Source organism: Centrocercus urophasianus, unplaced genomic scaffold, assembly GCF_019232065.1.
Source record: "Centrocercus urophasianus isolate 14NV4802_14NV808 unplaced genomic scaffold, USGS_Curo_1.0 seq_14, whole genome shotgun sequence".
Classification (NCBI taxonomy): Eukaryota; Metazoa; Chordata; class Aves; order Galliformes; family Phasianidae; genus Centrocercus; species Centrocercus urophasianus.
Genome location: NW_024884586.1, coordinates 43,582,808 through 43,597,697, shown reverse-complemented (window position 1 = coordinate 43,597,697; position 14,890 = coordinate 43,582,808). Strand labels below are relative to the sequence as shown.

The window sequence follows — 14,890 nt, the reverse complement described above, 5'->3', positions numbered from 1 at the left end:
GCCTGCTCTCCTATCACTTGTGAACTTTCATTGAGAAAGGTGGTTCTGAGCAGGATGGTCCCTGAAAATGCCAGGCATTTTGTTTTAGGTCAGTCTGAGCTGTGGTGGGGTATGTACCAGTTGTTTGGTGTGGATGCCATTCTGTTTTGCTACATGAAATGATAATGAACACAATCCTTTCAGTTTTATTAGTAGGCATGCACACATAGGCTGGTCATTAGCTGAAGAAGCTAGGGCAGATGTACTCTCGGTTGAAGAATTCTTACCCTTTCTATTTGCCAGCATTTGGTCCTGGGGACTGCCAAACACAAACGAGTCATATTGCTTATCAGTGCAAAAATAAGGAAGACGCATTCCAAGTCTGTAAACTCTTCCTACAGGACATAAATCATAGCAGAGTTCCCCATTAAAAGTGGAAAAGTGCAGCGTGTTTCCTAATTGGACCATTTCACATCAATTAGTTTTGCCAGACAAACTTCTGCGCCAGAGGAGTTCCTTGTGAAACCTGTATTTCAGGAAGGTAACCAAAAGCATCTTACGAGAGAGAAACACACTGATGCAGTTCAGCGTCCTTCATGATCCTGTTTTCTTTAGTTCCCAAACTGTATGAGCTTGTGAATACTCAAAAACAAGTCTGTGAGCATGACAACCAAGATGTTTATAAGCCAAGTTAAGTTGTAAAAAGGGGGCAGAGAGAGACAAAATACTGAAGGAAAACAAAACAAAATTTTAATGAAGTTGTCAGGCAGTGGTTTGCCCAACATCTCCAACATCTTTTAGTTTTATGACACAAGAAAAGAAAGCAGAATAAAATCCCATCCTGTTCCCTTTCACCTTCTTGCAATTAGACCTAGCCTACACCCTGCAGCTCATCCTTGTTTTCCACAGTCACCCTACATGCTCCTCCAGGGTACGGTCCAACCACTCGCTGATGGGCCTTAGCCTTGGGCAAGATGGTGCCACCCATCCCTACAGATGCCATCATCACTGTCACTCCCTGTGAAATTTCTGGCAATGGCAACCCTTAGCATGCACTTGGAGTCAGTGTAAGTGGCAGAAGACAGTGTATGAGATGGAGAGTCTCCTGCAATAAACTCTTAATTGGAAGGGATAGTATAATGACTGGTAGCAAGTCTGAGTAAGATATCACTACTCTTATTTTTATATTGATCTTTTTCTAATGACAAGTCTTCATAAAATTGTTTTATTCAGACCAATCTGTAGCCAGTTATTGATCACCCATAGTCTATTTCTTTCCTTCCAGGTGCCTCATGTTAATACCAGTGGGAAAGGAGGTTTGAAAAGCTCAGCCTTGCATTGATCTAAATGAGCAGCCTCGGGTCACTTTCAGAAACCTAGCGGAAATTGAGTTTTCCAGAACACTCAGCATCCAAGGGTTCCCACCATGACAAGTAAGGCAGTGTTTTGAAGGGGGCCCATGCAGCCCATCATTTGCTCTCTTACAACCATAGACAGGCCTTGCAGCTAATCAAGCCTCATCTGAAAATGGTGTTTCCTCAGTCTTCTAGTAAAGAGTTGCTCCAAACCATCATGCCATGGGGATTAAGTAACCTTCTAATTTTGAGTATAAACATATTCATGAGAAGCTTCTCTTCTCCCCTGGTGTGTAGTCTGGAATTTGGTTACAGGCTGTGGTTGAATTGCCTTTCAGCTTCTGTTTTGTTTGACTAAGAAGAAGATTCACCCAGACAGGCCCAGCTCTATTGAAAATCTCTACTCTGTCAATCCAAAGCAAATCTGAAATAGTCCTTTTCAGTTTGTCAGGAGGTTATCAGTTTTCAGTGTATCTAGTCAAACTCTTCCAACACAAAGTCAGTGTCTTTCAGCAGGTACATTGGTTAATGCATTGTTTCAAATGAAGTCTGAAAAAAAAAAAAAAAAAGAGTAGCACATCCATAGCAGTGCAATTACAGAAAAAAACTGACTATGTTTTTTTGGTATTTTCTTTATGCCATTGCTTTTATGCCCTGCCAACTTTGGCATTCAGATATTCTAGCAAACCATAAGTCTGAGAGACCTGCAGAAAAGGTGAATAAATATTTCTAGCCTCTGCTAAGTTTGTTTACATCAGAAGTAGCACTACTGTTTGATTAAACAACATAGAGGTGTAATGATGGATTTTTAGATCAGAAGCTATCACTGATCACTTGTCTGGAAGCATGAGTTAATTTTGGCAAGTCCGGTAGTGTCCAAGCTAGATTAAAAGCCTCTCCAGGGACAGTCTAACCCAATTCGTGACTACGAGACTTGAAATCATCCTTTAAAACAGAAACCTGCTTATGAAGTATGACCTTATTGTAGAGAGACCATTTACGTTGACAGAATATATGTATATATATATATGTGCTTTCAAATCTGATTTATTAGGAATCCTAAATTGCCTACAAAACATCTTATTGAACATAAATTCCCAAAGGAACACGCATATCATGTATGCTTTGTGGTTTCCAACCTTCTTCAAATTATAAACTCAAAAAATAGATATGGCAAATTAAAATCTACTGACAACAGTTACCTTTCAGGAGCTTCAGGAGCTCTAAAAAGTATGCTGGTGATCCTTGGGAGTCTGTAATACATGAGTTGTAAGATGTCTCCTTGCAAAGTTTGAATAAGTTTACAGCAATGAGGGCAAATATTCTTCAAAAAAAGATTATCAAAAGCTTCGGAAAGCATCAGAACAGCCTCATTTCAATTCAGTGTTTTGAAACATTTCTCAGCACTCCTGTTTCCAAAGCACAAGCCAATTTATCATCTCATTTCTACAGAGCCGTTGTGCTACTGACATATTATGTCTCCTTCTTTTGTCATAACCCTTTAATTCAGTTTTGTGTCAAGCATCCTCAGTTTTGTTTCCAGTTCATCTTGTTCTTCCTAGGCACAAGTTGATTCCCAAGCTACTAATCCTTTTATGCACAGTGTTTTCACTACTTCACTGATGGCTGAATTCAGCTTGGGTTCAGGATGGATTTATTAATCGTGGTCTCCAAAAAAGATCAGATGTACTCAATTGGTCAGGATTGGAGACCCCAGAATAGACATGCACTCCACATGAACTCCTGTGTCATGGATCAATGAGATGAAGTCTCTGGTAATTGTGGAGAAACTTGAAGATACAAGATACATAAGAGGACTTTTTGAGGTTCATACATGATACAGGAAGAGACGTTAGGAAGATGCAACAGACAGGAAAACATGGGAGTCGAAGACTAGTTATCAACAACAGAGAGTCAACAGAAGTATAAATCATGGAAAATCTGTTCTTGATCTCATGTCATAAGGCTGCATTTATAGAAATTCAGAGGACTATTCAGCAAAGTCAGCTTCACTGAAGGGCCTGGTGTCATGGAACAGGTCTGGACAGACAGTGACTGTGCAGTTTCCAAGGTCAGGTATGTTTCATGACAATCACACACCAGAACATTCACCAGTTTGTGATGCAAGTGCATTCTCACTAGCCGGCTATGGGATGATGTTATATAGGATGATGCTGTATGACTGAAGACTAGCAATTATAGTATTTTTACTACTGAGCCCAACCGATCCAAGCTCGCTGAATCGGCTCAGAACTTTACATGGAATTTTGCGTCATCACTGCAGAATTGCTTTCAGTTTTGGCATTGCCTCACTGAGAACTTTCTGGAGTATTTCTATTAATATATATCTGTGCTATCGATATGGTATGGCCAAAAAGAAGATAAAGATGTTCCTATAGTTTCAGTCCAAAGAGTGATAAGAATTAATGAAGTAATAAAATTGATGTAAGTCGTCCCTTATTACGCACAGAAAATAGCCGTTTCCCCATTTCCCATTTTTGGCATTTCCTCTTATAGATTAAGCAACCAAACACCTCTAGTTTTCCATCACAGAATAGCATCACGTTTCTCCTGCTTATGTGGCTTTCCTGTAGATACTCATCATGGGCCTGTTCCTTGGACAACTATTCATCGACACAGGAGCACAGCTGAGGAGTCATCAGCAATTAGTAGCATGGTATAATTACCTCTCATGCTTTAGCTAATATGTTCCTATAAATGCAGCCAAGAATACCTTTCTTGCAAGAACATCACACAGTCGATTCATGTTTGGTGCATGATTCTGCATGAGCCTGGACCTGTCTGGTCTCACACATAAGCACAAGATCCACACTGCCGGCTTCTGCCTCCACTTGTGTGGTTAGTTGCCACTGTCCACAGTTTGCTGGCCAAGACTGTTCCAACATCAGCAAACCCACTTAGAGGACGACTGCAGCTTTAGCCATGCCTCTGTCCCACCACATGAATGGAGGTTGCTGGTTGTACAAGCAGTCTGGAGTGCCAGTAGCTTATGTGGTCCCTTAAGAAACCTGTGAGCCCCAGATCTTTTCCAATTCCTGAGTGGTCCTGTGCTCTTTAGATAGTTCATTGGGCAGAAATTACTTGTATGGAAACTTATTTGACTTCCAGAACTACTGGCCTTGGCAAATGGAGGGGAGCTCGCTTCTGAAAGAAGAGGCATATTTTAGCTCCTCAATCTGAATCCTCCAAAGGAAGACAGCTATTCATAGAGTCCCCAAGCATTTTGTCAGAGACCACTGACAGGCACTTAAAAATATCTCCATATTCAACAAAAACCTAAGGAAATCTTGGTTCTTTTTATCTTGCTGAGCCTTCTGATTCCCACACCCTTCCTCAGTTTTACAAGTTCAGCTGCTGAAAATAGGAGTGCCTTCTGGCATGCCAGTTTTTCTTGTAATAAAGAGCACTCTTTGGAACCTTATAGGCTTTTGTGGGTCCTCAGCAATGAACAATTTTTCCACAGTTTGGATTAAGGTAGACACACAATCACCTACATTAGTGATTGTCAGTCTTGCTTTAAGGTGAAACTTCTTCTATGCACCTTATTTCTGCTTTATTCTCTAGCTTGGAAAATGATAATATTTCTAAGTGAGGTAGATGTGGGTGGTCTTCATTACTATAGGCTCAGAAAGACCTTCTTATTACATCTGCCCCTTGCATTGCTGGTTTCTGAGTCAGTAATGGTACTTCAGCTTTGGTCCAACACCCAGCACAGTGAGGAGTTTGCCTGGTGACACCAGAGACCCATGGGGACGTAAGGCCACAGCCCACCTGGAGAAATCAGCTAGTGCATGAGCTCAAGGCAACCCCAGCCCTCTGTGCAGCTCACAGAGAAAGCAGCACAACAGCTACTCTCCTCATGCCAAGGGGTTAAACATTTTGTTTCCTTGCAGTAGGCACTGGGATCTTTCCAGCCATGGTTTAGCAGCTGAGTACTGGAAGCATTTTGTCTGCATGTAGAACTGTGCCTTCCTTCAAAGCAGCAGATTGCTGCAGGTCATCTCATCTCTCCTCATCCATATGGGTGGAAAAGCCACCTCTGGCAACACCTGGCAGAGCCCTGTGCTGCTCCTTGAGTTCCTTTCTGATTTGATGCCTGCTGTGACTCCACATCACCGGGATGTTTCTGCTCTGAAGCACAGATCCACGTGTTCCCCTCACTGTGGTGTTTCTGCAGTCGGATGGAAGCAGGTTTCTTTTGGGAAGGCAGGGGAAGGGATAGCCTCAGGTTTCTATTTCCATACGCTGCACCATTCCCTCAAGCTCTGTCTCCTCCATACACAATTGCTGCCTCGTAGAGAGTGAGGAATTCCATTTCTTCTCTTTTTCTTTCATAGATTCTATTGACTTTTCTGTGCAGTTGAGCCCAGTCTGAAAGCTGGTCCTCTAAGTCACACAAGAGCCTTGAAAGGAATCAGACATCACCTACTCTGCTGTTTTCTATATATATAACCAGAACACACTTCCCAAAATAAGCTGCAGTGCCCAGTGATTGCTGCATTGTCATAGAACACAAGATTAGAATCACAGCCCCTCAGCTTTCAGGAAAGCTTTTATAGCCAACCTGACCCTTCACTTTTGTAATTGAAAGCAGCAGGGATGTTACTTCTTCATGGACTTCACCTGTTCACAAGATAAATGTGAGAAAGCAGGTGAAAAGAGAAGGTAGTTTAATGGATTTTAGTAGTACTGCTTTTAGAGATGGAAGTCAGAGGGATTACAGTCTGCAAGCTTGAAGGGAGCTTGTTCAGGTCAGTGATTTAGTTAGAGAACTATGCTCTGGCTCTTGTCTTGTGATGCTTTTGCTGGATCTTCAAAAGGATGCCACCTTGCCAAACCTGCAGCCCCTCCTCTCCGCAACATCTTGGTTGTAGTGGGGGTGGGAGCGGGAGGTTGATCTCTTCTCCCAGGTAACAGCAATAGAATGAGAGGCAATGGCCTTAAGTTATGCTAGAGAATGTTCAGTTTGGATATTACAGAAAACTTCTTCTTAGCAAGAGTGTGATGCAGTGGGACAGACTGCCCAGGGAGGTGGCAGAGTCACTGTCCCTGGAGATATTCAAGAAAAGTGGAGATGTGGTACTGAAGAAAACGGTCAGTGGGCATGGTGGAGTGAGTTGGGGTTGGACTGGGTGATCTTAGAGGCGTTTTCCAACCTTAATGATTCTATGATTCCTCACTCTGTGCGGCATAGCTGGCTGCTGCTGAATTCCTGACGTGAGCCCGTGCAGTGCCTGCTAAGCCCTTTGGACAGGACACAACAGCTGGGCTCGTTTACTGCCTGGCTAAAAAAGGAGGGTGATTTTGCAGAAATGAAACTGGAAGCAGAAGAATGTGCCTGCATATTTCTGAGTAGACTTCTTAAAAACAACTCAATACAACTGCTGGTACTTAAGGCAATTTTTAGAACCCTTTCACAAACACTCATTTCAGAAATTATCACAAGACTACTGCTTACCCAATTTTTTTTTTTTCTAAGCTGTTTCTGGCTGCAGAAATGAGAAGTCTGTTACTTCAGCCAGCAAAGCCATTTAAGTGCAAACGTATGCACTAAGGATAGGAAGTCTCAGCTAAAAATGTTATCCAGCACTTCTGCTGGATGTGCTCTGGGGAAGTGCAGGTTGCTGATGCAGGGTTTTGCCTTCCTGCAGTGCTCCCAAGGCTCTTTTTCCACCTCATTTTGCAGTGGGCGCAGAACACGAATGTGACTCCGCACTCTCCAGCTGTTCAGTACGCCCTGGAAACACCCAAGGCACACCCAGGGCATGCAGCCAGCTCCTCTGCCACTTTATCACCAGCAAACAGCCCCAGAACCACTGCAGTTTGTGCCCTGTGGGACTGGGGTGGACACTGGGCAGTATTTCTCTTGGAAGAGTGTGAGCTGCTGAGCACTTCCTGCAAATCCCCTGCACAAACACAACAAGTTTTGTCTTGAAGGGCTCTCACTGTTCCTTTCTAGCTGCATCTCAGTTTCCTGCCTAAGATTGTTGACAATAGAGTGCTACTTGTCCTCATGCCAGCTTTGTCCTGCAAAGTATTCCCCCCTATCAGCACACCCATGTTTATCATAGATTCAGAGAATCATAGGATATCCTGATTTGAAGGGACCCACAAGGATAATCAACTCTATCCTGACTCCAAATCCAAACCCTATGTCTGAGAGCGGTGTCCAAATGCTCCTTGAAATCTGACAGCTCACGGCCGTGACCAGTGCCCTGGGCAGCCTGTTCCATTCCCATTGCTCTCTGGGCCAGTCTTTTTCCTGATGTCCAACCTAAGCAATCCTGCTCACTGTGAGCTGTGCAGGGTCTGTGTTGTGTGAGAAACATGGCAGAGTGCCTGTCCTAGGGCACATGGCACCAGTGCCTCCTCTGCAGCCTCTCCTTGAAAATCCCCTTGCAAAACCCCTGTGTTTTCTTGTTCTTCAATACATAACTTCCTCACTGTTTCTCCAAAGGTCCTCAAAGAGTGTTTTGTCTCTGCATTAATTCATTCCTAACTGCTTTGTTTCCTATGAACTCAGGCAGCGTTATCTCTGCCAACCATGGCACTTCAGTTGGAATAATCACAGGACTGTCCCTGCTCCCCCACCACATCCCTGCTGTATTGCAGGAGCCTGGAAAGCTGCCCATATTCTCAGCAGATGCTGGTTACAAGCTGGGAGGTGGGTGAGGTGCGGGTGCTTTTGCATGAATATTGCTCTAAGAACTCTAAGAACAAGCAAAGCAGTCCCAGGCTGTTGTGTTTGCTGCATCTGGGCCAGAGCAGAGTGATAAAAATAGGGACAGACGTGGCTCACCATGGAGGACGTATGGCATCCACACGGCATTGGTTCCCTTTGTTGGTATCAAATTGCTAAAATCAGGCTCTCAGGGTCTGATGGGTAACTGCTGGTTCCGTGCGTGCTCTCTGCAGCCTCCTGTCTTTTTGCTCCAGGTGCTCTGAGCAATGACACTGTGCAAGGAACAAAAAGGTAATTGATGGCTCCAACGGTGTGCCTCCCCCTGCCATGTGCCAGGTGAGGGGTTGCAGGCTGTGGCTTGCAGAGGGCCCTGTGACCTCTTGCAAGTGTTGATGGCTGAGTGACGTCAGTCATACAGCATTCTGGCTGGCAGCTTTGCTTTCTGAGCTGCTTTCGTGTCAGCTCATGAGCTCAGTGAGGCTGACCCAGAGTGCCTCCAGCATACCTGACACACCACAACAGGCTCACCTCCTCTTGCCTTTGCCTCCAGGGCCATGCCAAAGCCACATGGTGTTTGAAGAAGAGCTGGGCGTCAGCTGGCAGCCGTGCTGGTCACCAGGTGTCTGGAAGCATGGGTATATTGCTGAAAGTTTCAGTAACCTCGATGAGGGAGCATGGCGACAGCGATACTATGACACATCACCAGAGGCCGATGTGTCCAAATGCATCCTGAAGAGTTTTCCTACCTGAGGAAGTTGGTCTGCTTAGTAGCCATGTAATTAAGCTCTGAGTGTGGCACACAGTGCATCCATTTTCACTGCTGGAAGCTCTTCATGATGCAGGATGTTATGAGCTTGAGTCCCAGCAGATGCACATTCACATAATAAGGGAAAACTAATTCCCTTTGCTGCATGAGTTGGTGGCAGAGACTCCAGCTTGTGCTGTGCAGAAGTCTCACAAAGGCACTGTATCAGTCTCTCTGCTCTTCATAGAATCACAGAATCGTTAAGGTGCCCACTGACCGCGTCCCTCAGTGCCACATCTCCATGGTTCTTGAACACCTCCAGGGACGGTGACTCCCCCACCTCCCTGGGCAGCTGTGCCACTGCATCCCCACTCTTTCAGAGAAGAAATGTTTCCTGATATCCAACCTGAACCTCTCCTGGTGCCCCTTAAGGACATTACCTCTCATCCAATCACTGAATGTCCTTTGTCCCACTTCCAGGTTTGTAGATGTGAAAGGACACAAGTCTTTTTACAGTGCACAGCAGCTTCATCGCAGGGCTGTAAAAGCAGGCAAATTTAAAGTGAAAACTGTGCAGAAAAAGACTTTGAGTCAGGAATTTTCTAATCAAAAATGATCAAAACATGCAGCAGAGATCCTTTATGCAACCTTAATTGTACTTGTAGGACTTCTGTCCCTTGGATGCACAAAAAAAATGGAAACAGCTTTGAAAAATGTAACATTCACCTGTAGAAAAAAACCTGAAGAGGGAAATTCATATATTTTTTCAGCTCAAATGGTCATTAGGAAAGCAATAGGAACAAGATGCCATTTAGGCAGAAGAAAGGTCCACAAGCTCAGAATGAGCTACCGCTTGGTCCAGCCTCCTGAACTGGCAGCTGCTATTAATGAAGCTTTGTACTGGGCCAATGAAAAGAGGATCTGCTCTGAAGTACAGGCAAGAGAAAGGTTTTGTGGGCAAGCTAGTGTGATGAGTAAGAAAATTGCCAGCTTTTAATGGGGGTTTTCAGTAGGAAAGGGTGTGCTATTCAGCTGCCAGGCTTTGTTTTGTCAGCTGTATTTGAAACAGTGTGTTTGTTTAGAGGTAATGTTCTCTGGGAGTTCATGGAGATGCAGGATGACACACACTCATGTTGGTCAGCTTCAGCTAGGGAGCTTCTCAGGGTGATCCTGCTGGATGTGGTGTGACCTGGCTGCTGGGTGAATCAGCGTCTTGTCAGCTCCAGGTGGGTGCAACCTTCCCACAGAGAGAGAAGCAATACTAAATCAACTGTCTGCCAGGCAGAGTATGGTGACATTATCCCACCCAAGAAAGGCACAAGCCCTTGTCTGCATCACAGAGCCAAAGAGTAATTTCTGTTAGAAGGGACCCCTGGAGGCCACCCGGTCCAAGCCCCTGCTCAAAGAAAGACTGGTCTTGAAATTAGGTTGATTTTCTCAGGGCATTTTCCAGTTGAGTTTTCAGTATCTCCAAGGATGGCGAGTTCACCTCTTTCTGTGTCTCTGCTCCAGTGTCCCAGCAGTTTTACTGCGAAATAATTTTATTCTTATGTTTATCAGCACGGATATTTCTCTTCCTTATTTGTATGGCTAATTTGTAATAATGCTGGTTCTTCTATTTTTCTTTAATGAACATGAGATTCTAAAGAGGTCTGTGTTTTACCCTGAGGATCCTTCAAGAAAGTGAGATTGTACTTGATATTGGTTTCTTGTCAGCTTCATGCCCTAGTAGAGGAATGAGGGACACTGTTTTAAAGACTAAATATAGCTATGAAAAACACTGTCAGCTTCTTTCTTGATGCCTTTCAGGAAAGATAAAACCATGGCTTGATGTACATAAGCACTGTCTGCAGTTTCTCTTGCGAACCAGAGATATACAGGTTCAAAACCCAATATTTCAGCCACTCATATTTTATACTTGAGCAGCTTGAACAGCCTCTGCAGCAAATATTGGTAGGATTGCAATATTCTGCTCCAGTTGAAGAGGCAAACCACTGTCTGTGTGGTGTCTTAGCAGGTACTGGTGATACCAACACAGAGGGCAAAACGAAGCCCTTCTATATGAAAACAGCATCAAACGGAATGACCCAACCATTTGGGCTGGGAATGTCCTGAAGAAGTGGCTGACATCCCAGGCCTGCCTTGATTGAAAGTTTGAGAATGGCAAGGTTCACCCATAACATTCATTCAGGGTATTTCAAGGAGAGGTTTCCAAACTCAGCCACGTGTACAAGGACCTTCACCTCAAAGAATGACTCAGCTGCCAATTCGCCAGCTCTCAGCAGACAATGGGATCCATCCCAAAATGGTCTCTTCTTCTTCAGCGTTGATCTTGAAAGAAAAGCTTATCCTGAGAGATGTTCCAGCTCATGGAAAGGGCAAAGGACCACAGCCCACTGCAGTCCCTACAGGAGCTCTTTGCTTAGGACTTTTGTTTATAGGACCTTGAGATACTTGGTTTTAGTCAGAAAGCTTTCTGTTCTGGCCACAGTCCAGATGAAGCAATTCCAAAACTTTCTCCCAGCCATATGGTTCCAGTGTTCCTGTTACCTCTCAGATCACAGAATCATAGAGTCACAGTCATAGAATGGCTTAGCTTAGAAGGGACCTTGAAGCCCACCTAGTTCAGACCTTGTACCATGAGCTGATTGCCCCCCACCAGCTCAGGCTGCCCAGGGCCCCATCCAGCACCCACAGCTCTCTGGGCAGCACTGCCAGGGCCTCCCTGCCGTCCAGGATCAGGCCACAGTTCAAGGAGCAGGGGTTCCAGCACTGGTCAGCAAGTGCCTGACTGCCCCGACTGACTGCACCTGTACGAAGGAAAACGCATAACGAGGGTTTATGCTAAAATCTCAGCACCCCAGGGAGACTCCAATGCCATGGTGTTCTCCCATCTTGGGGCGCTCCCTGTCCCCCTGAGCACCTCAGGATATCTCTCAAACATTCCCTCTGAAAGGAAGATCCAGTGTAGGCCAGTCTACTTGATCAAAGTGGCAATAGCTGGTAGGAGTACAGCATCAAAGGGATTCCTTTTTGAGCAAATAAGCACCTGTAATTTAAGCAGGAGTTTTTGGGTTTTTTTTCCTCAGGAAAACATTGATGAGGTCATTGCTACTACATTTTGAAGGCAACTGGGTGAGCAAAAAGCAAGGCTTAGCCATGAGGTGGCACTCTGAGCATGCTGTTTGGCTGAGATGTCATTCAGAATGTTCCTGGGAGGGAGGAAATTCCTTCAATTCGATGATATGACATAAACGTCACGAGCTGTGATTCATTTCAGGTTTACACCCTTTGTTTCTTTCTGCAAAATTAATCATCCAGCTATATTTGTTGCATTGCTTCAAAACACAGGAGTTCTAGGAACAGAAGCACTGCAACTCCATGTTTTTGTCATTTTTCATCATATTCATCACTTGGCTTTATATCTTTGCTGAAGAAGACTAATTCCACTAGTTGTTCTCTGTAGCAAACTGGCATACGATGGCACCTGTTCTGAATTTGTTTCTGTCTTTGTTTTCATCTCCCACCACCAAGGAGATCTCAGAATAGGAACCCGATTTAATGGACTCCAGGTTTCTCACATAAACCCCTTCTTAACCTTTTCAGCCATTTAACTGTACTTGCAGTCTCCTCTATTGTTCCGCATGAGGTTTCACTTGGGAAGGATTTCACCTGAGACCCTTTTTTTAGGATTATACTTCTAGACAAAATATAATATTTAAAGAACCTTTCCTGTTAGTCCCCTTGATTTATTTTCTTATTATTGCTGATTGGTTTTTTCTTTTTTGCATTACAGTGCCTTCTACTCCAGTAACAACCAACAGTTCATTAGCGTGTTGGCTGCACGTTATTGCTTCTCCAGGAAGAATTGCAGTTAGGGTAATCGAAGGGTGAAACGAAAGGCTTTGTGGTTAGCACTGCAGAGCAGCACTGCAGACTGTAAAATTGCTGTTCTGCTTCCTGCAGCCAGAATTTCCTTACTGGCATCAGTGGGAGAGAGACCAGGCTTTTCAGTGCGGTGGTAAGCACTACTCAACTGCAGAAGGGAAGGCAGCTGAAAGGCTTTAGCATAAAACTTTGCCTTCTCTCCAGCACATTTTTTTAACCATTTCAACCAACTGACCACTGAAGTCACCCCCAGTGCTCTCAGCCCCTGTTCCCTCCCTGCATCCCCTGACCCTGATGCTCTGTGTATTCCTTCCATTCACCACTCCTGTCCCTGAAGCCCTTAACAATGCGGCGCTTGTTACAGGGAAAAGCATGAGCTCATCCTTTGTAATCAGCCGACTGCATTCGCTGCCATTTCAAAGGAGGTTTTGTGGCAATTTATGAATGCATTCAGCCAAGCCAGCGCTATATAAACTTTGGTTGAATCTTCAGGGAGTAAAAAGGAGTGGATTAAGTTCTCGTGTCTGCTGTAAGAATAGGTTTTGTGAATATGGGGAAGCCCCGGTTATTCAGATAATACAGCCATGTTTCTGTCCAAATACAAGATCTCTTAGAGGCTCAGGTTGTAGTGCTCAGGCACCCACATGGCCGGGTAACACAGATAATCCTCTGATTCTCTGACATTCAGGGCTGGAGGGAAACAAAGATGAGAAAATGGGAAATGCAAATGAGTAATTCTGACAGTGTGAAGGAAAGAGTTTGTTGGAGCCCAAGCCTGCCAAAAATAGTGCTGTAACAACTGCATTTTAGACAAGTGAATTCTAATCACATGTAAATTGCATTTTTTAGATTGGATTCACTGCAGCTTTCAATTTAGGTACCTGTCTGAGGTCTCTGTGGGTCTAGAGTTCCTATAGTTTCTACCATCTCTGCAGTCTTTTCTCCATTTGTGGCAGCAAAGAACAACACCTCACTAACATGATGGGTGCTTCATAGCTTCTGAGAATTAGGCAGCTGATGCTTTGGGGTATTAACTACCCCAAGGGCCTGAAAGATAAAGTAATGGTGCTGTGCTGTAGCCAGGTACCAGGAGCTGAAGTAGGCAGCCAGGATGAGTTTTCCCACTGCACACCAGAGTACAACAAAGCAGCTGTGTCTCTGCCTCTGTTCCTTCTTTCTATTACCTCAAATATTAAAGAACAGTCCAACTTCTGGACTTGGAGCATTGCATAACCTAGTTAAGTTATATAATCTACTTAAGAAAACATTCAGCACTGAAATGGAAGGCATCTTCATGGGTTTGCTGTGGGACCTCGGGGGTTTGCTCATTTCCACATACCATATTTCCATTCTTCTCAGCCATTCCAAATGATGGTTTGATGAATTCTTTACAGAGGAGTCACACCACAGTCCACTAATGACATAGGAAGGGCTGCTGTAGCTTCTCTGGGGTTTCCTACACCGGTCTTGTCTGCATTACCCGGGCAAATCAAAAGGCATACTGGCCATTTTTTCCCTTTTTGACATTGGTCTTTGAAACTTCCCTGAGAACAGCCTACAAAAAACACCACAGATGCAAAGGTCTTCACACTCTTCTAATTTCAATTTCATAATGAGCCTGGCTTTGAAACTAAAAATTAGTAGCTCAGCTTCTCCTCCTAATGCAGGGAGGGCAGCAATCTCTTTACGTAACACAGGGAAATGGCAGAACTCTGCCAGACGGCAGCGAGCTCGGTGGGGAGAGAAGCCTTCAGATCCGCATCCATTGTTTCCTATACTGACTCATCTGAAGTCATTTTTGTACAGTTTCTCATCGTTAGATGTAACGTAATTCTGGTTTTATTTTTTTTTCTCCCAGCTGCACAGCTGTCTTTTATAATGCACACAGGTTATATTAAACCGAGCTCTAATTATCACTGCGCGAAGAGGCAGCAGCACTAGGACTGCAGATGAAACACAAAACAGAGCTACAGCAAAAAGTACAGTAGATTAAGCCTCACTCATGACCTTTTAAGTCTTGTGGGTGAGCTCTGAGCTACACACTGAGATAAAGTGGAATTTCCTGGCTTCAGCAGAGAGAAACTCATGTCTTTTTGCTCCAAAGCATAAAGTACTACTGCTCAAGAGAAAGGAGAATCATCCCTGCCACATGCCAGACTGTGGGGTGACTTCTGCTTTTCTTGATAACACTCACAAGCACATATCTGACAGTCAGTCCTT

General features: G+C 44.3%; 1 protein-coding gene across 2 annotated transcripts in view; it reads right to left on the bottom strand.

Annotated features, from left to right (window-relative positions):
- Positions 1 to 361: 361 nt before the first annotated feature.
- The window catches only part of TRMT61A (tRNA methyltransferase 61A), a 71,246-nt gene continuing 56,717 nt past the window's right edge, over positions 362 to 14,890 (bottom strand). Inside the window, exon 10 of one of the 2 annotated variants that reach the window (XR_006167974.1) lies at positions 362 to 1,883. The gene's annotated coding sequence lies outside the window, so the exon portion shown is untranslated. The remainder of the gene's footprint in view (positions 1,884 to 14,890) is intronic. The other variant, XR_006167976.1, reaches the window with a different exon arrangement.